The sequence below is a fragment of the Macaca fascicularis genome, chromosome X (assembly GCF_037993035.2).
Source record: "Macaca fascicularis isolate 582-1 chromosome X, T2T-MFA8v1.1".
Taxonomy (NCBI): Eukaryota; Metazoa; Chordata; class Mammalia; order Primates; family Cercopithecidae; genus Macaca; species Macaca fascicularis.
In genome coordinates this window covers 57,992,828-58,020,678 of record NC_088395.1, presented here as the reverse complement: position 1 = coordinate 58,020,678, position 27,851 = coordinate 57,992,828, and positions in this window count along the sequence as shown.

The following is a 27,851-nucleotide window of genomic DNA, read 5'->3' as shown; positions in this document are numbered from 1 at the left end:
TTATTTCATTTCTTTTTATTTATTCTTTTCAGTTCTTTACTTCAGGTCATATTTTGGTGTGTGCTCAAATGTGGGATTATTGTATCATATCATAACTATATTTTTAGAGGTTTTTTTGTTTTTTGTTTTTTTGAGATGGAGTTTCACACTTGTTACTCAGGCTGGAGTGCAATGGCATGATCTCGGCTCACCACAACCTCCACCTCCCAGGTTCAAGCGATTCTCCTGCCTCAGCCTCCTCAGGAGCTGGGATTACAGGCATTCACCACCACGCCCGGCTAATTTTGTATTTTTAGTAGAGACAGGGTTTCTCCATGTTGGTCAGGCTGGTCTTGAACTCCCGACCTTAGGTGATCCGCCCGCCTCGGCTTCCCAAAGTGCTGGGATAACAGACATGAGCCACTGAGCTCGGCCTATATTTTTACTTTTTAAAGGAACCTCTATACCATATACCATAATGGCTGATCTAATAATTCATCCTCCAACCAAGAATTTATAAGAGTTCCCATGTTCTCCACAGTGTCTCCAACATTTTAAAATCTTTTTATCTTCTTGATAACGTACTTTAACATGTGGGAGGTCATATCTCATTGCCGTTTTTCATTTGCATCACCCCAATAATTAGTGATTCTGAGAAATTTGTATGTACTTATTAGCCATTTGTATGTTTTAGGTTTTTTATTTTTTCTTTTTCTTAAGAAATTTCTGTTCAGGTTCTTTGCCCATTTTTAATCAAGTTATAAGTTTTATTGCTATTGAGATGTTTGCTTTCTTTATGTATTTGAATATTAGCCTCTTATCAGAGGTATGATTTGCAAATATTTTCTCCCAGTCTATATAACGTCTCTTCACTTTGTTCACTTTATTTCCTTTGCTGTGCAGAAGCTATTAGTTTAGTTTTATCTAATTTGTTTATTTTTTGTTGTCATTGCCTGTGCTTTTGGGTCATAGCCAAAAAAAAAACAAAAAAAAAAAAAAAAAAAACCCCACAACTATTTAGATTAATTTGATGGAGATTATTTCCTATATTTTAATACTAATTTTAGGGGTTCTGGTCTTATATGTAAGTAGTTAATCCACTTTGAGCTTATTTTGTTGGGGTAAGATAATGATCTAACTTTATTTTTGTACACATAGACATCTAGTTCTCCCAAGATTGTTTTTTATTATTGGAAAGACTTTCCTTTTCCCACTGTGTGTTATTGAAACCTTTGTCAAATGTCAATTGATTACCAATGTGTAGAATTATTTCTGGATTTTCTGTTCTGTTCCACTGGCCATTGTCTCTGTTTCTATACCAGCACCACGCTTATTGTTTTGTATTATGATTTGGATTCAGGGTGTATTGTGCTTCAAACTCCGTTCTTTTCAACCAAGATTGTTTTGGCTGTTGGAGCTCTTTGCTGGTTCCATATAAATTTATCAATCTTTTCAATTCCTATTTTCATGAAAAATTACATTATAATTTTGACAGGGATTATATTGAACTTATACATTACTTTGGGTAGGATAGACATTTCCACAGTATCAATTCTTGCAATCCATAAAGACACAATATAGTTTTACTTATTGTGTTATATTTTATTTATTTTATCAGTGTTTTATAGTTTTCAGTAAACAAGTCTTTTACATTGACTAATTTTACATCAAAGTATTTATTTTTTGTTACTTTTGTTTTTTCAGATAATTTCTTACGAATATACAGATATGATACAGAGCTTGTTTCATGTTTAAACATTTATGATTGACAAATAATAATTGCACATATTTATGGAGTAAAATGGGAAATTTTGATATGTGTACATATCATGTAATGATCCAATCAGGGTAATTAGCATATTTATCATCTTAAGCAATTATCATTTATTGTTATGAGGCCATTCAAATACCTATTTTCTAGCCATTTTGAAATACGTAACACATTTTATTTATTTATTTATTTATTTATTTATTTATTTATTTAGTGACAGAGTCTCACTCTGTCGCCCAGGCTGGAGTGCAGTGGCATGATCTTGGCTCACTGCAACCTCCACCTACTAGCTTCAAATGACTCTCCTGCCTCAGTCTCATGAGTAGCTGGGATTACAGGCTTGCACCACCATGCCTGGCTAATTTTTGTATTTTTAGTAGAGATGGGGTTTCACCATGTTGGTCAGGCTGGTCTCAAACTCCTGACCTCGTGATCTGCCCACCTCAGACTTCCAAAGTGCTGAGATTACAGGTGTGGGCCACAGCACCCGGCCCTGTAATACATTATTATTAACTTTAGTCATCTTACTATCTTACTGCACAAACCAAAAATGTTATTTATCCTAACTGTAGTTTTGTATTCATTTCCAATTTCTAACTATCCCCTCCTAAGCCTTACTTTCCCTATCTTCTGGTAATCAATATTCTACTTTCTACTTCTATGAGAACAACTTTTTAGATTGCTCAAATGAGTGAAATCATGGGGTATTTCTCTTTCCATGCCTGGCCTTATTCACCTAATGTCCTCCAAGATCATTCACGTTGCTTCAAACAATAAGATTTTACTCTTTCTTATCAGTAAATAGTATTTCATTGTGTATAAATATTGGATTTATTCACTTATCCATTAATTGATATTAGGTTGATTCAAATCTTGGCTACTGGGAATACTGCTGCAATTAACATAGAAGTGCCAATATCTTTTCAACATGTTGATTTCATTTTCTCGGGATATAAATTTATTGCTAATACCGCTAGATTCTATGCTAGTTCTATTTTGACTTATTTGAAGAACCTCCACACTGCTTTTCACAAATGCTGTACCAATTTGCATTTCAAACATCAATGTAAAGGAGTTTTCTTTTCTCTTCATCCTCATCAATGTTTGTAATCTTTTGATATTTTGAAAGTAGCCATTTTGACTAGTGTGACATGATAACTCATTTTAGTTCTAAGTTGCATTTTCTTTATGATTAATGATGTTGAGAATTTTTTTCTGTCTCTGTTGGTCATTTGCATCTCTTTTTTTGAAAAATGTCTATTCGTGTATTTTACCCATTTTTAAATTGAGTTATTTTGTTGTTCTTGTAGTTTTTCTGTTGTTTGAGTTTCTAAATTAGCTTTAGCCCCTTATCAGATATATAATTTGCAAATTTATTTTTTCACACTGTTGTATGAGGAAAAAGAGTATGCTATCTCTTTGCTGTTGTTTCCTTTGCTTTTCAGAAGGTTTATAGTTTGATGTAATATCATTTGATTATGTTTGCCTTTGTTGTCTGTACTTTTGTGGGTGTATTTTAAAAACACCTAGATTAATGTCAGAAAGATTGCTGTTTCCTCCTAGTAGTTTCACAGATTTGGCTCTTAAGTTTAAGTATTTAATCTATTTAGAGTTAATTTTTATGTGGTGAAAGATAAGAAGCTAGCTTTATTCTTATGTATATGGATATCTAGTTTTATCAGCACCATTTAATGAAGAGGCTGTTGTGTGTATTTGGCACCATTGTCAAAAACAAGTTGCCTGTAGATGTGTGAGATTATTTCTGGGCTTTCTATTCTGTTTCATTTGACTATGTGTTTGTTTTTACACCACTACCATACCTTCTAAATAAAATAATAAAACAGCTAGTAACTTTGCAGTATGTTTTGAAGTCAATTAGTGTGATATCACCAGCTTTGTTGTTTTTGCTGAAGATTTATTTGGCTTTCAGGGCATCATGTGGCTCCATACAAACTTTAGAATTGTTTTTTATATTTCTGGGGAGAATGTCATTGGTATATTTATAAAGATTGCATTGAGTCTGTAGATAGCCTTGGGTACTATAGATATTTTAACAATATTAATTTTCTAATTTATGTATACAAGATATGTTTCAGTTTTGTGTGTGCTCTTTAATTCTTTTATTAATGTTTTATAATTTTTATTGTAGAGATATTTCACCTTTTTGTGAAATTTATACCTATATTTTATTTTTTATAGTATTATAAAAGGAATTGCTTTTGTAATTTCTTTTTCAGATAACTTACCTTTGGGAAATGCTACATATCTGTGAGTTGATCTTATTCTGAAGCTACACTCAATTTGTTTATAAGTTCTAATGGTTTTTTTGGTGGAGTCTTATGACTTTCATATGTTAAATTATGGCATAATCAAACAGAAAAAAAAGTACTTCTTCCTTTTCTATTAGGATTCCTTTTATTTCTTTCTTGATGAATCTCTCTGGCTAGAAATTCCAATACTATGTTGAAAAGAAGTGGTGATAATGGGCATCCTTGTCTTGTCTTGTATCTTAGAGGAAAAGTCTTTAACTTTTCAATTTTGAGCATGCTATTCACTGTAGGTTTGTCATAGATGACCTTTATTATATTAAGGTATATTTCCTCTATACCTGATATGTGGAGAGGTTTTATGATAAAAGGGTGTTAAATTTTGTCAACTGCTTTTTTTGCATCTATTGAAACAACAAAATAATTTTATCATTCATTTTTTAAAATTGTGTGTTATTACATTTAGTGATTTGTTTGTAATGAAACATCTTTGCATCTCTGAAGTGGATCCTACTTTATTATAGTAAATAATTATTTTAAAATACTGTTAAACTCATCTGGCTAGTATGTTGCTGAGGATTTTTGCATCGAATATTGGCCTGCACATTTTTCTGTAGTGTCTTTGTCTGGCTTTGGTATTAGGGTAATGCTGGCCTAGTAAAATGAGCTTGGAAACATTCCCTTCACTTTGAGTTTTGAAAGAGGTTGAAAAAAACAGTATTATGTCTCTTGAAATGTTTGGTAGAATTCAGTTGTAAAGCCATCCAGTCATGGATTTTCACGAATGGGAAACTTTGTATTACCGATTTAATCTTCTTACTCATTTCTTGTCATTTATTATTATCTACTTTTACATAATTCATGATTGAAACTCTTGCAGGTTGTCCGTGTCTAGAAATTCATTCATTTATTTCAGATTATTTGATTTGATGATGTATTATTGCTTATTGTATTTTCTTATGATCCTTTGTTCCTAATAGTTACCCATCATAATGTTTTCTCTTTCATGTCTGATCTTATTTTTGTCCTCTCCTGTATTTTCTTTTATTTTTATTATTATACTTTGAGTTCTAGGGTACATGTGCATAATGTGCAGGTTTGTTACATATGTATACTTGTGCCATGTTGGTGTGCTGCAGCCATTAACTCATCAGCACCCATCAACTCGTCATTTACATCATGTATAACTCCCAATGCAATCCCTCTCCCCTCCCCCCTCCCCATGATAGGCCCCGGTGTGTGATGTTCCCCTTCCTGAGTCCAAGTGATCTCATTGTTCAGTTCCCACCTGTGAGTGAGAATATGCGGTATTTGGTTTTCTGTTCTTGTGATAGTTTGCTAAGAATGATGGCTTCCAGCTGCATCCATGTCCCTACAAAGGACACAAACTCATCCTTTTTGATGGCTGCATAGTATTCCATGGTGGATATGTGCCACATTTTTTTAATCCAGTCTGTCACTGATGGACATTTGGGTAGATTCCAAGTTTTTGCTATTGTGAATAGTGCCGCAATAAACATACGTGTGCATGTGTCTTTATAGCAGCATGATTTATAATCCTTTGGGTATATCCCCAGTAATGGGATGGCTGGGTCATATGGTACATCTAGTTCTAGATCCTTGAGGAATCGCCATACTGTTTTCCATAATGGTTGAACTAGTTTACAATCCCACCAACAGTGTAAAAGTGTTCCTGTTTCTCCACATCCTCTCCAGCACCTGTTGTTTCCTGACTTTTTAATGATCGCCATTCTAACTGGTGTGAGATGGTATCTCATTGTGGTTTTGATTTGCATTTATCTGATGGCCAGTGATGATGAGCATTTTTTCATGTGTCTGTTGGCTGTATGAATCTCTCCTGTATTTTCTAGTGATTCTAGCTAAGGGTGTGTCCACGTTAATTTTTTCAAAAATCAACTGTTATTTTTGTTCATTTTTAATATTACTTTTCTTGTCTCTATTTCATATATTTCTGCTGTCACCATTGTTGTCGCATTCTTCTTTTAACTTTGGGCTTACTTTGTTTTTTTTTTTTAGTTCTTGGCAGTGCAATGTTAGATTTTTGATATGAGATTTTATTGCTTTTTCATATACATGAATTTGTCACTACAAAATTTCTCTGTTACTGCTTTGGCCAAATCCCATACATTTTGGTATTTTTTGTATCAATTATTGTTCATTTCAAGGTATTTTTTATTTTATTTTATTTTATTATTATACTTTAAGTTCTAGGGTACATGTGCATAACGTGCAGGTTTGTTACATATGTATACTTGTGTGATGTTGGCGTGCTGCACCCATCAACTCGTCAGCACCCAGTCCATCAGTGATAGACTGGATTTCAAGGTATTTTTATATTAATTTATCTGTGAGCCATTGGTGGTTTCACAGCATGTTTTTAAATTTCCACATATTTATGTATTTTACAGGATTTCTCCTCCTATTGATTTCTATTTTTATGTCATTTTGATGCAACAAGTTACTATATGTAATTTCAGTACTCTTACACTTGTTAAGATTTATTGTAGGGCCTAACATATTATCTAACCTGAATAATGTTTTACACGTGTTTGAGAAAATGTTTTTTTTTTTTTTTATTTTTCTGCTGCTGGGTAGAATTTTCTGTAGATGTCTCTTAGACTCATTTGATCTAGAGAGTAATACAAGTACAATGCATTTTCTTCTTTATGTTCTCTTTAGATAATCTGTTCATTGTTGAAATTGGGTTGCTGAATTTCCTTACAATTACAATGTATAGTCTATGTCTCCTTTAGGATCACTTAATAATTCCTTTATGCATTTAGGTGCTCCCATGTAGACTGCATATTTATTTAAAGTTATGTGCTCTTGGCTGATTGAATTAACACCTTTAACATTATGTAATGACCTTCTCTGCCTCTTTTTATATGTTTGAACTTAAAGTAGAGCGTGTCTAGTATAATATAGCTACCTTTCTCTTTTTAGGTTTCTGTATGCATGGGATATCTTTTTCCATTCCTTCACTTTCAGCGTATGTGTGTCCTTACTATTAAGAGTAAAGTGAGTCTCTTGCAGGCAGCATATTGTTAGATCTTTTTTGTTAATGATTTCAGCCATTTGAATTTTTCTAATTCTATAATAAGTTCATTTACCTTCAAAGTAATAGTATGTAAGAACTTGCTACTGCCATTTCACATTTTTTCCTCACGTTTTGAAGGTCTTTCCTTCTTCTCTTCTTCTTTTGCTGTTTTCATTTGTGTTTTCATGGTTTTCAGCTTTAGTATACCATGAATCCTATCATTTTATATTCCACTCTATGTTTTCTGATTCTATAATGAATTAATTTACTTTCAAGGTAATTGTTAATATGTAAGAACTTGCTACTGCCATTTCATAATTTGTTTCCCAAGTTTTTGAAATTCTTTTGCTCCTCTCTTCTTCTTTTGCTGTTCTCTTTGTGGTTTGATGGTTTTCAGTGGTAGTATACTATGAATTATTTTCTTTTACATTTTGTGAAACTACCATATGTCTATAGTTTGTGGTTATTATAAGGTTTACATAAAACACATTTAACAGGCTACTTTAAGCTGATAACTTAACTTTAACTGCATCCAAAACTCAATATTTTCACTTTGTACTCCATTTATTATGGTTTTAATGTCAGAATTTACACATTAACATGTGTATACCTTAATTACTTATTGCATTTAAATTTGATTTTAATAGGTTTTTTAGTTTTATAATTGGAATAAAATATTTTATATACCACATTTACAGTTTTAGAGAATTCTGAATATGACTATGTATTTTTAAATAAATCATTAAATGGTATGATTTGAACAGCATTCATATTTTATTTTCTTTCTTCACTTAACTGCATTTAATTTTTGTTTTTATCTTGTGTTGTAATCATAAAGATTGCAACTCTGACCAAAGGTGGAATAAATATTACTGAGAATGAAATTTAACAATAGTGTGGAAGAAAACTAGAACTTCTAAGAAAATTGACCTTAAACATAGACAATGATTCCACATATTTAAAAGAATAAACACTCTCTCGAGGACAGCAGACAGTTGGGTCTTCCTTCTTCATCCAAGTAGCCTCTCTATGCCTTTTAAGTGGGACATTTGACCCATTTACATTTAAGGACAATATTGATGTGTGAGGTTTTGATACTGTTAGAATGTTGTAGGCTGGTTTTTTTGTTGACTTGATTGTATAGATGTTTTATGGGGTCAACAGGATATATGCTTAAGTGTGGTTTTGTGGTGGCAAGTATCATTCTTTCATTTTTATGTCTAATATTCCATTTAGAAGATCTTATAAGGAAGGTCTAGTGGTAATGAGCACCCTTAGCATTTACTTTTCTGAGAAACATTTCTCCTTCTCTTACAAAGCTCAGTTTGGCAGTATATAAGATTTTTGGTTAAAACTTTATTTATTTAATAATGCTAAATATAGGCCACCAATATTTTCTGCCTTGTAAGATTTCTTCTAAGATGTCCAAAGTTAGCATAATGGGATTCACTTTGTAAGTGACATGACACTTTTCTCTAACTGCCTTTAAATTATTTTTTCTTCCATATTGACCTCAGAGCATATGATGCCTATGTGTCTTAAGAATGGCAATTATGCATCTCAGTATCTCATGAGGTTTGTCTCAGTTTACTGAATTTGCATGTCAGCCTCTCTAGCAAGATTGAAAAATCATTTCTTGGGCTGTATCCTCAAGTATATTTTCCAAGTTGTTTGCTGTCTCTCCCTTTCATTCTGGGATGGCAATGAGTCATACTTTTATCTAATAATATTATCCCTAGATATTTTATTTCTTTTTTTTTTTAATTTTTGTCTACCTGTGTTGCTTCAGTGGAGTTTTTTGCAAGCTCTTGGATTGTTTCCTCAGCTTAAATTATTTTTTTGTTTCTGATTCAAGTTTTATTTTAAAATTTCTGCATTAAATTTTTATTTCCAGAAGTGCAGTTTTGTTCTTTCTTAAGACATTTATGTCATCTTTCAACTCTTTGATTGTTTCCTTGTTTGTCTTAGATTAGGTTTTGAGCTTCTCTTGTATCTGGATGAGCTTTTGAATTCTATGTTTTATATTCAAACCATTTCAATCTGGTTAGGATCCTTTGCTGGGGAGCTAGTGTAATTGTCTGGTAATAATAAGACAGTCTGACTTTTAGAGTTCTCAGGATTTCTGCACTAGTTCTGTTTCACTTCTGAGGGCTGATGTTTTCTAATCTTTAGAAGTTGTTGTCTTTTGAATTGGACTTTTTGTTTTATGATCTTCATTGTCATTGATGCTTTGACTGTGGTGCAAGTTGAGGATGCAATAAATGGCTTCATTTCTGTATGCTTCTAGAAGGCAAGTCTCAGTTTCACATTCATGAGCTATATGCTCTAACCATAAGGAACTGTAACCTTTTGCCAAACTTTGTCCTCTGGTCCCTCAAGGTCAACCCACAGCTGAGTTTGAAGAGTCAAGAAGCTCCCTGTGCCAGTAGGGCACAGTGAAGGAAACACTCAAATAGAAGAGTGGGCAACTCTACCCATCCCCACCTCTTTTAGATAGGTAGCACACACCTGATAGAGCTTCCAGTCCATGCTAGCAGTAGAACTTAAGCAAAACCCAATAAGCTAGAAAAAAATTAGGAGCCTGTTTTCAGCATTGTTATACAAAAGAATTTCCAACCAAGAATATAACTTGCCAAATTAAGTTTTATAAGCAATTGAGAAATAAAACTTTTCTCAGCCAACCAAGAACGAGGCAGATTTCTTACCACCATTAAAGGCTCCATCTATCATCTCCCCTGCAAGGGCATCAATTTTACAACTATCTACGCAAAAGAACGCACCTTCATAAGAAACAAAAATTGGGTGAGCACTCACAGTGTCTAGTTTTAACTCCATATTACTGGAAGTGGCAATCAAGAGGTACAAAAAACAGTCTTAAATTACTGACACCAACCCCTAATCCCTAGGCAGTAGCCACACAGCATGCAGAGAGAATATGTGTATTTGGGAGAGGGAGGGTGCAGCAATTGTGAGACATGTAATAGAACTCACTGTTGCGCTGTTAGAGCAGACAGAAAACTTGAGCAAACTCAGCTGACAAAAAACCCATGGAGGGAGTATTTAAGCCAACCTTAGCCAGAGGGGAATCACCTATCCTGGCAGTCAGAACTTGAGTTCCAGTAGGACTTGTCATCTCAGACTGGAGAGCTCTGGAGTTCTGTACTAACTTGAAAAGCAGTCTAGGCCACAAGGACTGCAATTCCTAGGTGAGTCTTAGTGTTGAAATAAGCTCACAGTCAGTGAATGAAGGGGGTAAGTGACCTACAGAAACAAAAGTTGGTACGGCTAGAGAGGTACTGGTGCCTCTGCACCCCTAACCCTAGGGTGCACAGCTTGTCCTTCAACTAAAGTAGAGGAGAGGGCAAAGCGGGGAGGACTTTGTCTTGCTTCTTGGATACTAGTTCAGCCACAGCAAATTAGAACACCAGACAAAGTTGTGAGGCCCCTTTTCAAGGTTCTACCTCATGAATGGGATTTATAGACACAACTTGGGCCACAAGGAAACCCATTGCTTGAGGGAAAGGACGTAGTTTTGACACTATTCATCATCTGCTTACTGAAGAGTTCTTGGGTCCTGGATAACCAGTAGTGATACCCAGGCAGTATGTCATTAGGCTTGAGTGAGATTCTGTGATATGTTTAGGCTGTGTCCCCACCCAAATCTCATCTTGAACTGTAATCCCCACGATTCTCATGTGTCTAGAGAGAGATCTGGTGGGAGATTGGATCATGGGGGCTGTTCTCATATTATTGAGTGAGTTCTCATGAGATCTGATGGTTTATTAAGGGCCTCTTCCCCTTTACTCTGCACTCCTCTCTCCTCCTGCCATAAGGTAAAGGTACTTGTTTCCCTTTCACCTTCTACCATAATTCTAAGTCTCCCCAGTGATGTGGAACTGTGAGTCAATTAAACTTCTTTCTTTTATAAATTACCCAGTCTTGGGTATTTCTAATAGCAGTGTGAAAATGGACTAATATACTCTGAGAAGTGCTGGCTTCACATGAGACTCAGCAAATTTCCAGATGTGCTGCTGGTTATAGGGAGAGGCATCTTTTGGTTGAGAAAAGTGGATGAAAAAGTAATGGGGACATCATATTGCACCTTAGGTACCAGCTCAGCCACAGGGGTTAGTTAGAGCATTATATGGGATTTTTTGGGTCCTTGATTCCAGGTATTGGATCTTGAACATTTGGGGGAGCCCGCTTCTCTGAAGGGTGACTTCCAGGCCAGGCAGAGTTCAACACAAGCTGACTGAAGAGCCCCTGTGCCTTAGGGGACATCAGTCACAGGTAGCAGTATGCTCGATGGGACTGTGGTGCTGATCACCATGGACTGAAGTTCTTCTGTCTTTGGAAAGGTGATAGAAGAATGAGAAGTACTGCATTTTGTGGTTTAGGTGCCAGCATCGCTACAATACCATATGACACCAGAATGAATTGTAAATGTTTTGAGTCTAATTTCTTGTTCTCAAAAGCAACATCTGGACATGCCAGGAGATTTGAGGAAACTCACCACACTGAAGGGAATGACATAGGCCTGGCTGGGTTTGCCACCTGCTGAATGTAGAGCCTCAGGGCCTTGAGCAAACACATGTGTGAGTCAGGGAGTGTTTGCATCACACAATGGGTGAAACCTAGAGCTGTACTGGCTTCAGGTCTGAAGCAATGTGGTCCTAGTGATGGTGGACACATATGTGCTTATGTCATTCCACCCCAGATCCAAATGACTAAGAACATACAGAAAGACTTCATTAGTTTGAGTGAAAGAAAGAGAACATAACAAAAATCTCTGCTTGGTAATTCAGAGAATTTTTCCAGATGTTGTCCAAGATTATCAGGAAGTACCTCTATGAGTCTTCAAGAACCATAGCATTGGTGGGATTAGGGTGCACTCTACTGCACATATAGTTTAGATTACAACACACAAGTCCTTTTAAATAATTGGAAAGCTTTCCCAAGAAGTACAGGTTCAAATAAGCTCGGACTGTAGAGACTACAATAAATACATATGTTTTCAATGCTGACAAACAGACAAATATCTACAAGTATCAAAATCATTCAGGAAGATGTAACCTCAAAAAATAAATTGAGGGCAGAGCAAGATGGTCAAATAGGAACAGCTCCAGTCACTAGCTCCCAGTGCGAGTAACACAGAAGACGGATAATTTCTGCATTTTCAACTGAGGAATGCAGCTCATCGCCAGCAACGGATCAAAGCTGGACGGAGAAAGACTTTGACGAGTTGAGAGAAGATTTCAGTCCATCAAACTTCTCAGAGCTAAAGGAGGAATTACGTACCCAGCACAAAGAAACTAAAAATCTTGAAAAAAGAATGGAAGAATGGATAACTAGAATAATCAATGCAGAGAAGGCCATAAACGAACTGACAGAGATAAAAACCATGACATGAGAAATACGTGACAAATGCACAAGCTTCAGTAACTGACTTGATCGACTAGAAGAAAGAGTATCAGTGATTGAGGATCAAATGAATGAAATGAGGGGAGAAGAGAAGTCTAAAGAAAAAAGAGGAAAAAGAAATGAACAAAGCCTTCAAGAAGTATGGAATAATGTGAAAAGACCAAATCTACGTCTGATTGGGGTGCCTGAAAGTGAGCGGGAAAAGGGAAGCAAGTTGGAAACACTCCTCAGGATATCATCCAGGAGAACTTCCCCAACCTGGTAAGGCAGGCCAACATTCAAGTTCAGGAAATACAGAGAATTCCACAAAGATACTCTTTGAGAGGAGCAACTCCAAGACACATAATTGTCAGGCTCAGCAAAGTTGAAATGAAGGAAAAAATCTTAAGGGCAGCCAGAGAGAAAGATCGGGTTACCCACAAAGGGAAGCCCATAAGAATATGAGCAGATTTCTCGGCAGAAGCTCTACAAGCCAGAAGAGAGTGGGGGCCAATTTCAACATTCTTAAAGAAAAGAATTTTCAACCCAGAATTTCATATCCAGCCAAACTAAGTTTCATAAGTGAAGGAAAAATAAAATCCTTTACAGATAAGTAAATGCTTAGAGATTTTGTCACCACCAGGCCTGCCTCACAAGAGACCCTGAAGGAAGCAATCAACATGGAAAGGAGCAACCAGAACCAGCCATTGCAAAAACATGCCAAAATGTAAAGACTATCGATGCTAGGAAGAAACTGCATCAACTAATGAGCAAACCAGTTAATATCATAATGACAGGATCAAGTTCACAAACAAAAATATTAATCTTAATTGTAAATGGACTAAATGGTCCAATTAAAAGACACAAATTGGCAAACTGGATAAAGCATCAAGACCTATCAGTGTGCTGTATTCAGGAGACCCTTCTCACATGCAGAGACACACATTGGCTCAAAATAAGGGGATGGAGGAAGATCTACCAAGCAAATGGAGAACAAAAAAAAAGCAGGGGTTGCAATCCTACTCTCTGATAAAACAGATTTTAAACCATCAAAGATCAAAAGAGACAAAGAAGGCCATTACATAATGGTAAAGGGATCAATTCAACAGGAAGAGCTAACAATCCCAAATATATATGCACCCAATACAGGAGTACCCAGATTCATAAAGCAAGTCCTTAGAGACTTACAAAGAGACTTAGACTCCCATACAATAATAATGGGAGACTCCAACACGCCACTGTCAACATTAGACAGATCAACAAGACAGAAAGCTAAAAAGGATATCCAGGAATTGAACTCAGCTCTGCACCAAGAGAACCTAATAGACATCTATAGAACTCTCCAACCCAATTCAACAGAATATACATTCTTCTGAGCACCACATCACATTATTCCAAAATTGACCACATAATTGGAAGTAAAGCACTCCTCATCAAATGTACAAGAACAGCAATTATAACAAACTGTCTCTTAGACCACAGTGCAATCAAACTAGAATTCAGGACTAAGAAACTCAATCAAAACCGCCCAAATACATGGAAACTGAACAACTTGCTCCAGAATGACTACTGGGTACATAACGAAATGAAGGCAGAAATAAAGATGTTCTTTGAAACCAATGAGAACAAAGATGCAACATACCAGAATCTCTGGGACACATTTAAAGCAGTGTGTAGAGAGAAATTTATAGCACTAAATGCCCACAAGAGAAAGCTGGAAAGATCTAAAATTAACAATCTAACAGCACAATTAAAAGAACCAGAGAAGCAAGAGCAAACAGATTCAAAAGCTAGCAGAAGGCAAGAAATAACTAAGATCAAAGCAGAACTGAAGGAGAGAAAGACACAAAAAACTCTGTAAAAAATCAATGAATACAGGAGCTGGTTTTTTGAAAAGATCAACAAAATTGATAGACTGCTAGCAAGACTAATAAAGAAGAAAAGAGAGAAGAATCAAATAGATGCAATAAAAAATGATAAAGGGGATATCACCACCGACCCCACAGAAATACAAACTACCATCAGAGAATATTATAAACATCTCTACACAAATCAACTAGAAAACCTAGAAGAAATGGATAATTTACTGGACACTTACCCTCTCCCAAGATTAAACCAGGAAGAGGGTGAATCCCTGAATAGACCAATAGCAGACTCTGAAATTGAGGCAATAATTAATAGCCTACCAACCAAAACAGTCCTGGACCAGATGGATTAACAGCTGAATTCTACCAGAGGTACAAGGGGGAGCTGGTACCATTCCTTCTGAAATTATTCCAATCAATAGAAAAAGAGGGAATTCTCCCTAACTCATTTTTTGAGGCCAACATCATCCTGATACCAAAGCCTGACAGAGACACAACCAAAAAAGAGAATTTAGACCAATATCCCTGATGAACATCGATGCAAAAATCCTCAATAAAATACTGGTAAACCAAATCCAGCAGCACATCAAAAAGCTTATCCACCATGATCAAGTGGGCTTTATCCCTGGGATGTAAGGCTGGTTCAACATATGTAAATCAATAAACATAATGCAGTATATAAACAGAACCAAAGACAAAAACATGATTATCTCAATAGATGCAGAAAAGGCTTTTGACAAAATTCAACAGCCCTTCATGCTAAAAACTCTCAATAAACTCGGTATTGATGGAACGTATCTCAAATTAATAAGAGCTATTTATGACAAACCCACAACCAATACCATACTGAATGGGCACAAACTGGAAGCATTCCCTTTGAAAACTGGCACAAGACAGGAATGCCCTCTCTGACCACTCCTATTCAACATAGTGTCGGAAGTTCTGGTTAGGGCAATCAGACAAGAGAAAGAAATCAAAGGTATTCAGTTAGGAAAAGAAGAAGTCAAATGGTCCCTGTTTGCAGATGACATTATTGTATATTTACAAAACCCCATCTTCTCAGCCCCAAATCTCCTTAAGCTGATAAGCCACTTCAGCAAAGTCTCAGGATACAAAATTAACGTGCAAAAATCACAAGCATTCCTATACACCTGTAACAGACAAGCAGAGAGCAAAATCATGAATGAATTTCGGTTCACAATAGCTTCAAAGTGAATAAAATACCAAAGAATCCAACTTACAAGGGATGTAAAGGACCTCTTCAAGGAGGTCCTTCAACTACAAAGCACTGCTCAGTGAAATAAAAGAGGATACAAACAAATGGAAGAGCATACCATGCTCATGGATAGGAAGAATCAATATTGTGAAAATGGCCATACTGCCCAAGGTAATTTATGGATTCAATGCCATCCCCATCAAGCTACCAATGAGTTTCTTCACAGAATTGGAAAAAACTGCTTTAAAGTTCATATGGAACCAAAAAAGAGCCCACATTGCCAAGACAATCCTCAGTCAAAAGAACAAAGCTGGAGGCATCACGCTATCTGACTTCAAACTATACTACAAGGCTACAGTAACCAAAACAGCATGGTACTGGTACCAAAACAGAGACATAGACCAATGGAACAGAACAGAGTCCTCAGAAATAATACCACACATCTACAGCCATCTGATCTTTGACAAACCTGAGAGAAACAAGAAATGGGGAAAGGATTCCCTATTTAATAAATGGTGCTGGGAAAATTGGCTAGCCATAAGTAGAAAGCTGAAACTGGATCCTTTCCTTTCTCCTTATACGAATATTAATTCAGGATGGATTAGAGACTTAAATGTTAGACCTAATACCATAAAAACCCTAGAAGACAACCTAGGTAATACCATTCAGGACATAGGCATGGGCAAGGACTTCATGTCTAAAACACCAAAAGCAATGGCAACCAAAGCCAAAATTGACAAATGGGATCTAATGAAACTAAAGAGCTTCTGCACAGCAGAAGAAACTACCATCAGAGTGAACAGGAAACCTACAGAATGGGAGAACATTTTTGCATTCTGCTCATCTGACAAAGGGCTAATATCCAGAACCTACAAAGAACTCAAACAAATTTACAAGAAAAAAACAAACAACCCCATCAAAAAGTGGGCAAGGGATATGAATAGACATTTCTCAAAAGAAGACATGCATACAGCCAACAGACACATGAAAAAATGCTCGTCATCACTGGCCATCAGAGAAATGCAAATCAGAACCACAATGAGATATCATGTCACATCAGTTAGAATGGGGATCATTCAAAAGTCAGGAAACAACAGGTGCTGGAGAGGATGTGGAGAAATAGGAACACTTTTACACTGTTGATGGGATTGTAAACTAGTTCAACCATTATGGAAAACAGTATGGCGATTCCTCAAGGATCTAGAACTAGAAGTACCATATGACCCAGCCATCCCATTACTGGGTCTATACCCAAAGGATTATAAATCATGCTGCTATAAAGACACATGCACACGTATGTTTATTGCGGCACTGTTCACAATAGCAAAGACTTGGAATCAACCCAAATATCCATCAGTGACAGACTGGATTAAGAAAATGTGGCATATATACACCATGAGATACTATGCAGCCATAAAAAAAGATGAGTTTTTGGATGCAGCCAGAAACCATCATTCTCAGCAAACTTTCCCAAGAACAAAAAACCAAACACCGCATGTTCTCACTCATAGGTGGGAACTGAACAATGAGATCACTTGGACTTGGGAAGGGGAACATCACACACCGGGGCCTATCATGGGGAGGGGGGAGGGGGGAGGGATTGCGTTGGGAGTTATACCTCATGTAAATGATGAGTTGATGGGTGCTGACAAGTTAATGGGTGCAGCCCACCATCATGGCACATGTATACATATGTAACAAACCTGCACGTTATGCACATGTACCCTAGAACTTGAAGTATAATAATAAAAATAAATAAATAAATCAAATGTAACAAAAGAGACCAATCCTAGAGAAATAGAGATATATGATTATATTAGTCTGTTCTCACACTGATATAAAGAAATACTTGAGACTGGGTAATTTATAAAAAAAAAAACAATGGTTTAATTGGTTCATGGTTCTGCAGGCTGGACAGGAAGCATGGAAGTATGTGCTTCTGGGGAGGCCTCAAGAAATTTTTAATCATATCCGATGCCAAAGAAAAAGCAGGACCATTTTACCTGGAAATGGCAGGAGTTAGAAAGAGAGAAGGGAGGTGGTACACACTTTTTAAGAAACCAGATCTTGTGAGAACACTTTCACTACTGCAACACAGCACCAAGGAAAAAATCCACCCCAATGATAAAATCACCTCCTCACAGGCCCCAGCTCCAACACTGGGGATTACAATTCAACATGACATTTGGGAGGGGACACAGATCCAAACCATAACAATAATTTTTCAGAGAGAGAATTGAAAATAATTGCATTTTATTTTATTTCAATAGTTTTGAAGGAACAGATGGTTTTGGTTACATGAATAAGTTCTTTAGTGGTGGTTTATTTTGGTGTACCATCACCCAGGCAGTGTACACTGTACCCAATTCATACTCTTTTATTCCTCACCAATTCAAATCCTTCCCCCCGATGCCCCAACACACATTATGTTATTATTATGCCTCTGCATTCCTATAACTTAGCTCCCACTTATAAGTGAGAAAATACGATATTTGATCTTTCATTCCTGAGTTACTTAGCTTAGAATAATGGTCTCCAACTTCATCCAGGTTGCTGTGAATGCCATTATTTCACTCATTTTTATAAGTAGCATTCCATAGTGTATATATACCAAGGTTTCTTTAAGCACTCGTTGGTTGATAGGCATTTAGGCTGGTTCCATATTTTTGTAACTGTGAATTGTGCTGCTACAAGCATGCACGTGCAAGTGTCTTTTTCAATTCTTTTCCTTTAGGTATATAGTCAGTAGTGAGATTGCTGGATCAAATGGCAGTTCTACTTTTAGTTCTTTAAGGAATCTGCATGCTGTTTTCTAACGTGGTTGCACTAATTTACATTCCCACTAGCAGTGTAAAAGTGTTCTCTTTTCACCAAACCATGCCAGCATGTATCATTATTTTTATTTTTTATTATGTCCATTCTTGCGAGAGTAAGGTGGTGGTATCTCATTGTGGTTTTAATTTGCATTTTCTTGATAATTAATGATGTTGAGCACGTTTTAAATGTTTGTTGGCCATTTGTATATCTTCTTTTGAGAATTGTCTACTCATGTTCTTAGCCTATGTTTGGAGGGCATTATTTGTTTTTCTCTTGCTGATTTGTCTGAGTTCCTTGTAGATTCTGGATATGAGTCCCTTGTTGGATATGTAGTTTGCAAATATTTTCTTCCACCCTGTGGTAGTCTTTTTACCTTACTGATTATTTCTTTTGCTTTCAAAAGCTTCTGTATACCTACAAAACTGTAAAGACTCATGCAAAGTCTTTTAGATCCGATAAATGAATTCAGTAAAGTTTCAGGATACAAAATCGATATACACAGATCAGTAGCACTGCTATACACCAACAGCAACCAAGCTGAAAATGAAATAAAAAATTCAACCCTTTTACAACAGCTGCAAAAAAATACTTAGAAATACACCTAACCAAAAAGTTAAAATGTGTTTACAAGGAAAGCTACAAAACACTGCTGAAAGAAATCACAGAAGACCTAAACAAATTGAAACACATCCCATACTTGTGGATAGGTAGAAACAATATTGTGAAAATTACCACACTGCCAAAAGTAGTTTACAGATTCCATGCATTTTCCATCAAAATACTCTCGTTATTCTTCATGGAACTGGAAAAAAAACCTTAAAATTTGTATGGAACCAAAGAATATCCCACATAAGCAAAGCAAGACTAAGCAAAAAGATAAATCTGGAGGCATCACCTTACCTGACTTCAAACTATACTACAAGCTTACATTTACAAATACAGCATGTACTGGTATAAAAATAGACAGGTAAACCAATGGAAGAGAAACTGAATCCAGAAATAAAGCCAAATATGTACAGCCAACTGATCTTCAACAAAGCAAAAAAAAACATAAAGTGGAAAAACTACACCTCATTCAACAAATGGTGCTTGGATAATTGGCAAGTTGAGTGTAGAAGAATAAAACTGGTTTCTCATCTGTCACTTTATACAAAACCAACTCAAAATGGATCAAAAACTTAATCCTAAGACCTGAAATCATAAAAATTCTAGAAGATGACATCAGAAAAACTCTTGTAGACATTGATTTATGCAAAGAGTTCATGACCAGGAACCCAAAAGCAAATGCGACCAAAACAAAAAATAAATAGATGGGACCAAATTAAACTGAAATAAGTGTTTTGAGGAAACTTTCAAAGTAATTCAAAATAACAGAAAAACAATTCAGAATTATCAGATAAATTTAACAATGAGGTTAAAAATAAATAAAAACAATCATGCAGATATCCTAGAGCAAATTCAATTGACATATTAAAGAAAGCATCAAGAGTCTCAATTGCAGAATTGACCCTGAATTCCTAAATAATTGATCAAGCAGGAAAAAGAATTACTGAGCTTTAAGAACGGCTATTTGGAGGGGTGGAGAAAGATGGACAAATAGGAACAGCTCCAGTCTCCAGCTCCCAGGGCAAGCTACACAGAAGACAGGTGATTTCTGCATTTTCAACTGAGGTACTGGGTTCATCTCACTAGGGAGTGCTGGACAATTGGTGCTGGTCAGCTGCTGCAGCCCGACCAGCGAGAGCTGAAGCAGGGAGAGGCATCGCCTCACCTGCGAAGTGCAAGGGGGAAGGGAATCCCTTTTCCTAGCCAGGGGAACGGAGACACACAACACCTGGAAAATCGGGTAACTCCGACACCAATACTGCGCTTTACCAAGGGTCTTAGTAAACGGGCAAACAGGAGATTATATCCCACACCTGGCCGGGATGGTCCCACGCCCACAGAGCCTCCCTCATTGCTAGCACAGCAGTCTGTGATCTACTGGCAAGGGAGCAGCTAGGCTGGGGGAGGGACGCCCGTCATTGCTGAGGCTTAAGTAGGTAAACAGAGCTGCTGGGAAGCTCGAACTGGGTGGAGCTCACAGCAGCCCAAGGAGACCTGCCTGTATCTGTAGACTCCACCTCTGGGGACAGGGCACAGCTAAACAACAACAACAACAACAACAACAACAACAACAAGAAAAACAGCAGAAACCTCTGCAGATGCAAACGACTCTGTCTGACAGCTTTGAAGACAGCAGTGGATCTCCCAACACGGAGGTTGAGATCTCAGAACGGACAGACTGCCTGCTCAAGTGAGTCCCTGACCCCTGAGTAGCCTAACTGGGAGACATCCCCCACTAGGGGCAGACGGACACCCCACACTTCACATGGTAGAGTACACCCCTGAGAGGAAGCTTCCAAAGCAAGAATCAGACAGGTACACTTGCTGTTCAGCAATATTCTATCCTCTACAGCCTCTGCTGCTGATACTAAGGCAAACAGCATCTGGAGTGGACCTCAAGCAATTTCCAACAGACCTACAGCTGAGAGTCCTGACTGTTAGAAGGAAAACTAACAAACAGAAAGGACACCTACACCAAAATCCCATCAGTACATCACCATCATCAAAGACTACAGGCAGATAAAACCACAAAGATGGGGAAAAAGCAGGGCAGAAAAGCTGGAAATTTAAAAAATAACAGCACATCTCCCCCTGCAAAAGAATGCAGCTAATCACCAGCAACGCATCAAAGATGGATGGAGAATGACTTTGACGAGATGAGAGAAGAAGGCTTCAGTCCATCAAACTTCTCAGAGGCAAAGGAGGAATTACATACGCAGCACAAAGAAACTAAAAACTTGAAAAAAGAGTGGAAGAATTGATAACTAGAATAATTAATGCAGAGAAGGCCATAACTGAACCGACAGAGATGAAAACCATGACACAAGAAATACGTGACAAATGCACATGCTTCAGTACCTGACTCGATCAACTGGAAGAAAGAGTATCAGCGATTGAGGATCAAATGAATGAAATGCAGTGAGAAGAGAAATCTAAAGAAAAAAGAAGAAAAAGAAATGAACAAAGCCGGCAAGAAGAATGGGATTATGTAAAAAGACCAAATCTACGTCTGATTGGGGTGCCTGAAAATGAGGAGGAAAATGGAACCAAGTTGGAAAACACTCTTCAGGACATCATCCAGGAGAACTTCCCCTACCTAGTAGGGCAGGCCAACATTCAAATTCAGGAAATACAGAGGATGCCACAAAGGTACTCCTCGAGAAGAGCAACTCCAAGACACATAATTGCCAGATTCAGCAAAGTTGAAATGAAGGAAAAAAATCTTAAGGGCAGCCAGAGAGTAAGGTTGGGTTACACACAAAGGGAAGCCCATCAGACTAACAGCAGATCTGTCGGCAGAAACTCTGCAAGCCAGAAGAGAGTGGGGGCCAATATACAACATTCTTAAAGAAAAGAATTTTCAACCCAGAATTTCATATCCAGCCAAACTAAGTTTCATAAGTGAAAGAGAAATAAAATCCTTTACAGATAAGCAAATGCTTAGAGATTTTGTCACCACCAGGCCTGCCTTACAAGAGACCCTGAAGGAAGCACTAAACATGGAAAGGAACAACCGGTACCAGCCATTGCAAAAACATGCCAAAATGTAAAGACCATCGAGGCTAGGAAGAAACTGCATCAACTAACGAGCAAAATAACCAGTTAATATCATAATGGCAGAATCAAGTTCACATATAACAATATTAACCTTAAATGTAAATGGACTAAATGGTCCAATTAAAAGACACAGACTGGCAAACTGGATAAAGAGACAAAACCCATCAGTATGCTGTATTCAGGAGACCCTTCTCACATGCAGAGACATACATAGGCTAAAAATAAAGGGATGGAGGAAGATCTACCAAGCAAATGGAGAACAAAAAAAAAGCAGAGGTTGCAATACTAGTCTCTGATAAAGCAGACTTTAAACCATCAAAGATCAGAAGAGACAAAGAAGGCCATTATGTAATGGTAAAGTGATCAATTCAATAGGAAGAGCTAACTATCCTAAATATATATGCACCCAATACAGGAGGACCCAGATTCATAAAGCAAGTCCTCAGAGACTTACAAAGAGACTTAGACTCCCATACAATAATAATGGGAGACTTCAACACCCCACTGTCAACATTAGACGATCAGCGAGACAGAAAGTTAACAAGGATATCCAGAAATTGAACTAATCTCTGCAGCAAGCAGACCTAATAGATATCTACAGAACTCCCCACCTCAAATGAACAGAATATACATTCTTCTGAGCACCATATCACACTTATTCCAAAATTGACCACATAATTGGAAGTAAAGCACTCTTCAGCAAATGTACAAGAACTGAAATTATAACAAACTGTCTCTTAGACCACAGTGCAATCAAATTAGAACTCAGGACTAAGAAACTCAATCAAAACCACTCGACTACATGGAAACTAAACAACCTGTTCCAGAATGACTACTGAGTATATAACGAAATGAAGGCAGAAATAATGACGTTCTTTGAAACAAATGAGAATAAAGATACAACATACCAGAATCTCTGGGAAATTTTTAAAGCAGTGTGTAGAGGGAAATTTATAGCACTAAATGCCCACAAGAGAAAGCTGGAAAAATCTAAAATTGACACTCTCACATCACAATTAAAAGAACTAGAGAAGCAAGAGCAAACACATTCAAAAGCTAGCAGAAGGCAAGAAATAACTAAGATCAGAGCAGAACTGAAGGAGACAGAGACAAAAAAAACCCTCCAAAAAATCAATGAATCCAGGAGTTGGTTTTTTGAAAAGATCAACAAAATTGATAGACTGCTAGCGGGACTAATAAAGAAGAAAAGAGAGAAGAATCAAATAGACGCAAAAAAAAATTGATAAAGGGGATATCACCACCGACCCCACAGAAATACAAACTACCATCAGAGAATACTATAAACAACTCTATGCAAATCAACTAGAAAACCTATGAGAAATGGATAATTTCCTGGACACTTACACTCTCCCAAGACTAAACAAGGAAGAAGTTGTATTCCTGAATAGACCAATAGCAGGCTCTGAAATTGAGGCAATAATTAATAGCTTACCAACCCAAAAAAGTCCAGGAACAGTTGGATTCACAACTGAAATCTACCAGAGGTACAAGGGGGAGCTGGTACCATTCCTTCTGAAACTATTCCAATCAATAGAAAAAGAGGGAATCCTCCCTAACTCATTTTATGAGGCCAACATCATCCTGATAACAAAGCCTGGCAGAGACACAACAAAAAAAGAGAATTTTAGACCAATATCCCTGATGAACATCGATGCAAAAATCCTCAATAAAATACTGGCAAACTGGATTCCGCAACACATCAAAAAGCTTATCCATCATGATCAAGTGGGCTTCATCCCTGGAATGCAAGGCTGGTTCAACATATGCAAATCAATAAACGTAATCCAGCATATAAACAGAACCAAAGACAAAAACACATGATTATCTCAATAGATGCAGAAAAGGCCTTTGACAAAATTCAATAGCCCTTCATGCTAAAAACTCTCAATAAACTCGGTATTGATGGAACGTATCTCAAAATCATAAGAGCTATTTATGACACACCCACAGCCAATATCATACTGAATGGGCAAAAACTGGAAAAATTCCCTTTGAAAACTGGCACAAGACAGGGATGCCCTCTCTCACCACTCCTATTCAACATAGTGTTGGAAGTTCTGGCTAGGGCAATCAGGCAAGAGAAGGAAATAAAGGGTATTCGGTGAAAAAAAGAAGGAGTCAAATGGTCCCTGTTTGCAGATTACATGATAGTATATTTAGAAAACCCCATTATCTCAGCCCAAAATCTCCTTAAGCTGATAAGCAACTTCAGCAAAGTCTCAGGATACAAAATTAATGTGCAAAAATCACAAGCATTCTTATACACCAGTAACAGACAAACAGAGAGCCAAATCAGGAATGAACTTCCATTCACAATTGCTTCAAAGAGAATAAAATACCTAGGAATCCAACCTACAAGGGATGTAAAGGACCTCTTCAAGGAGAACTACTAACCACTGCTCAGTGAAATAAAAGAGGACACAAACAAATGGAAGAACATACCATTCTCATGGATAGGAAGAATCAATATTGTGAAAATGGCCATACTGCCCAAGGTAATTTAGAGATTCAATGCCATCCCCATGAAGCTACCAATGACTTTCTTCACAGAATTGGAAAAATCTGCTTTAAAGTTCATATGGACCCACAAAAGAGCCCGCATTGCCAAGACAATCCTAAGTCAAAAGAACAAAGCTGGAGGCATCACACTACCGGACTTCAAACTATACTACAAGGCTACAGTAATCAAAACAGCATGCTACTAGTACCAAAACAGAGGTATAGACCAATGGAACAGAACAGAGTCCTCAGAAATAATACCACACATCTACAGCCATCTGATCTTTGACAAACCTGACAAAAACTAGAAATGAAGAAAGGATTCTCTATTTAATATATGGTGCTGGGAAAATTGGCTAGCCATAAGTAGAAAGCTGAAACTGGATCCTTTCCTTACTCCTTATACGAAAATTAATTCAAGATGGATTAGAGACTTAAATGTTAGACCTAAAACCATAAAAACCCTAAAAGACAACCTAGGTAATACCATTCAGGACATAGGCATGGGCAAAGACTTCATGTCTAAAACACCAAAAACAACGGCAACAAAAGCCAAAATTGACAGATGGGATCTCATTAAACTAAAGAGCTTCTTCACAGCAAAAGAAACTACCATCAGAGTGAACAGGAAACCTACAGAATGGGAGAAAATTTTTGCAATCTTCTCATCTGACAAAGGGCTAATATCCAGAACCTACAAAGAACTGAAACGAATTTACAAGAAAAACACAAACAACCCCATCAAAAGGTGGGCAAAGGATATGAACAGACATTTCTCAAAAGAAGACATTCATACAGCCAACAGACACATGAAAAAATGCTCATCATCACTGGCCATCAGAGAAATGCAAATCAAAACCACAATGAGTTACCATCTCACACCAGTTAGAATGGCAATCATTCAAAAGTCAGGAAACAACAGGTGCTGGAGAGGATGTGGAGAAATAGGAACACTTTTACACTGTTGGTGGGATTGTAAACTAGTTCAACCATTATGGAAAACAGTATGGCGATTCCTCAAGGATCTAGAACTAGAAGTACCATATGACCCAGCCATCTCATTACTGAGTATATACTCAAAGGATTATAAATCATGCTGCTATAAAGACACATGCACACGTATGTTCATTGTGGCACTATTCACAATAGCAAAGACTTGGAATCAATCCAAATGTCCATCAGTGACAGACTGGATTAAGAAAATGTGGCACATATACACCATGGAATACTATGCATCCATAAAAAAAGATGAGTTTGTGTCCTTTGTAGGGGCATGGATGCAACTGGAAACCATCATTCTCACAAACTATCGCAAGAACAGAAAACCAAACACTGCATGTTCTCACTCATAGGTGATAACTGAACAATGAGATCACTTGGACTCGGGAAGGGGAACATCACACCCCGGGGCCTATCATGGGGAGGGGAAATGGGGGAGGGATTGCACTGGGAGTTATACGTGATATAAATGAGGAGTTGATGGGTGCTGACGAGTTGATGGCTGCAGCACACCAACATGGTACAAGTATACATATGTAACAACCTGCACGTTATGCACATGTGCCCTAGAACTTAAAGTATAATTAAAAAAAAAAAAAAAAAAAGAACGGGTATTTGAAAACACAATGTCAGAAGAGAGAAGGAAAGAGAAAAATGTTGAAGCACATTTACAAGCTGTAGGAAATAGCCTCAATAGGGAAAATTTAGGAGTGACTACCCTTAAAGAGAAAGTAGAGAAAGAAATCAGCGTAGAAAGTGTATCCAAAGAGGTAACAACAGAGAACCTCTCAAACCTAGAGAAAGGTATCAATATCCAAGTACAAAAAGGTTGTAGAACACCAAGCAGATTTAACCCAAAGAACACTACCTCAAGGAACTTAATCATTAAATTTTTAAAGGTCAAAAATAAGGAAAAGATACTAAAAGCAACAAGATAAAAGAAACTAATATGCAAAGTAGCTCCAATATTTCTAGCATTAGATATTTCTCTGGAAACCTCACAGGCCAGCAAAGAGTGACATGACATATTTAAGTGTTGAAGAAACAAAACATTTTACCCTGGAATAGTATATCTGATGAAAATATAACTTGAATTTATAAAAAGATAAAAACTTTCACAAACAAAAGCTGAAGGATTCAATCAAAACCAGTCAATCCTACAAGAAATGCTAAAAGTGTACTTTGATCAGAAAAAATAACATTAATGAGCAATAAGAAATCATCTGAAGGAACAAAACTCACTGGCAGTACAGAAGTACAGAAGAAAAAATATTATAACACTGTATCTCTGGTGTGTTAACTACTTTTATATTAAGTAGAAGCACTAAATGAAGAGCTAGTCAAAAATAACAACTAACATACTTTTCAGGAAATATACAGAATGATAAACTATAAATAGAACAAATATTAAAATATATAAGGACAAATGAGTGTTTTTATAAGGTTTTTTGCTTGTTCTTTTATTTATGCAAAAAATGTTAACTTGCTAGCCAGTTAGTATAATGGGTTATAAGACAGTATTTGCAAGCCTTATGTTAACTTCAAATCAAGAAGCATACAACAGGTACACACAAAGTAAAAAGCAAAAAATTAAGCCATCACCAGAGAATTTCACCTTCACTAAAAAGTAGAATAAGGAAAAAAAAAAAAAGAAAAAGAGAGAAGACCACAAAACAAGCAAAATAAACCCAAATGATCTGTTGCCTATTAGAAACATAGTTTACCTATAAAGACACATATAGATTGAAAACAAATGAATGGAAAAAGGTATTCCATGACAACAAAAACCAAAGTATCAGAAATAGCTATACTTATATAAGACAAAACAGATTTCAAGCAGAAAATATTTAGAGAGACAAAGAATGTCACTATGAAATGGTGAAGGGGTCCATTCAGCAAGAAGATATTTTTAAAAAGTAAATATGCATGCATCCACTATTGGAGCACCCAGATATATAAAATAAACGTTATTAAAGCTATATAGAGAGAGATAGACCCAAATACAGTAATAACTAGAGACTTTAACACTGAATTTAAGCCCTCAGACTTAATCTACACTATACACTGTACAACACATGGATCTAATAGATATTTAGGGAACGTGTCATTCAGAAGCTGCAGTAAACACATTTTTTTTCTCAATGCATGGATCATTATCAAGGACAATGTATTAGGTTACATAACAGTCTTAAAACATTAAAAATTTGAGAAAATAATGAACACCTCTGATAGTAATAAAACTTGAAATCAATAACAACAGCAATTTTGGAAAATATACAAATACATGGAAATTAAA